This window comes from Labrus mixtus, chromosome 2, assembly GCF_963584025.1.
Source record: "Labrus mixtus chromosome 2, fLabMix1.1, whole genome shotgun sequence".
Lineage (NCBI taxonomy): Eukaryota > Metazoa > Chordata > Actinopteri > Labriformes > Labridae > Labrus > Labrus mixtus.
The window spans coordinates 18,579,709-18,581,365 of NC_083613.1; positions in this window are offsets into that span (position 1 = coordinate 18,579,709).

Below are 1,657 nucleotides of genomic sequence, written 5' to 3' on the forward strand. Positions count from 1 at the left end.
AAATGCCATAGATGTAACAATAAACAGATTAATATGTATAAAATAAACTGACCTACTAACAACACCGCCCCTTGGTCCATTTAATACTCATGTTGAAACAGTGTGTGTGTGCACTCCTCTGTGCTTTTACATGAGTGTGTTGCAAAAATTACATATATTTTGATATGTTTCAAAGTGAGTGGAGGTCAACTCACGGAATGGGATACAATCAAATTATCACAAAAAAAAAAACCATTCACACTTGAAAAAACACCATTAACACCAACATGTGTCGAGGGAATCCAGCTGTGCATCATGAAAGAGAATTAACTGTGTTTTAGATGTTCCATAATAGCTGTTGTTTTAGACACCGGTCTAAAAATAAATTAGATTTCTTCCAACTTACAAAATAAATCTCTCAGTATAAAAGCTGAATCAGAGATGTTAATTTGCTGTCAATTCCAATCCATCACTGAATCAATAAGGGCAAAACACACACCCAAAATCACAACAGGAAGAGGGTGTTTCCACAGCAGCATTGCCAGTTTTGGTTTCATCTGGTGCTATAAACAATTTCTAAAATATGCATAACTTCCACTGTGCCTGGGTGATGCTGTTAAGAGGGATGAGGGGAATAACTTTGCATTAGATATGAGGAAACTGTCATGCTAGCAAAGGCAATATGAATTTCCTGAGGCAAGTGTGAATTAAATACAGGCACTTAGATAAAATGTGAATCCAGGGTGCAAACGAGACAGAGCCAGGGGGGTTAGACTTAACTGTCTAATTCTCAAGAAAGAGATTTCTCATTAGCACCAAATTAGCACTAAATGTCTGTTGTTTGCTCACAGGTTTTTTTTTTTCTTTGTTCACCTCAGTACGATCAGATAAAAGGACACATTTAAAAGAGTATGTCTAAAATGTCATTTTAGCTTTGTCACATAAAAGTGAAGGTTTGGTTGCTGCAGTTTATGTGTAGAATAATTAGAGGATCCATTATGCTCAAGGGTGGGTGGTCAATGTAGTTACTAGAGTGTTGTAACAAACAATTTTCATTATCATGGCAACAGAGATTTATACTCTGAGAAAATTAATTTATTAAAAAAAATTCAAAATGCAATGTCCAGTTATTTAGTTATAAATGATGTAGTTATTTAGTATAGTATTTAAGTAAAAAAATTAATTCACAATTTTGGTAAAGCATTTCAGTCATTTTGAAGTTTAAATATTAGACCCTGGCCAGTTCAAACTTCATAAATGCAGGATTTGCTTCTTTTCTCCATCATTTATAACAGAACAACTAAATGACGTTTGGGTGTTTTGGACAGTTGGTTTGACAAAACGGAATTGGGATGAGCTTATTTCACATTAAGTTAAAAGATGAACCTAGTAATCTTGGAAAAGTTGAACAGATATTATAAACAGTGTATTAACCAAAAGACCGGCCTTAATAACTTGTTTGTATTTGACATGTCTTTGCAGTAAAAACATAATTCATAATTTTCCATCATTACTTTGTGAGAGGATGGACTTTTTTTGTAATTCCTGTGCTAAATTGCAAATGACTAAAATGACAAATTGTGTAAAGAATATATTATAGGTAAAAAGAGATATGCTAATAAGTTAAGGATAATTAAAAAAAAGTCCTTAAGTGTTGCAAGAACATGCAAGAAAGGGA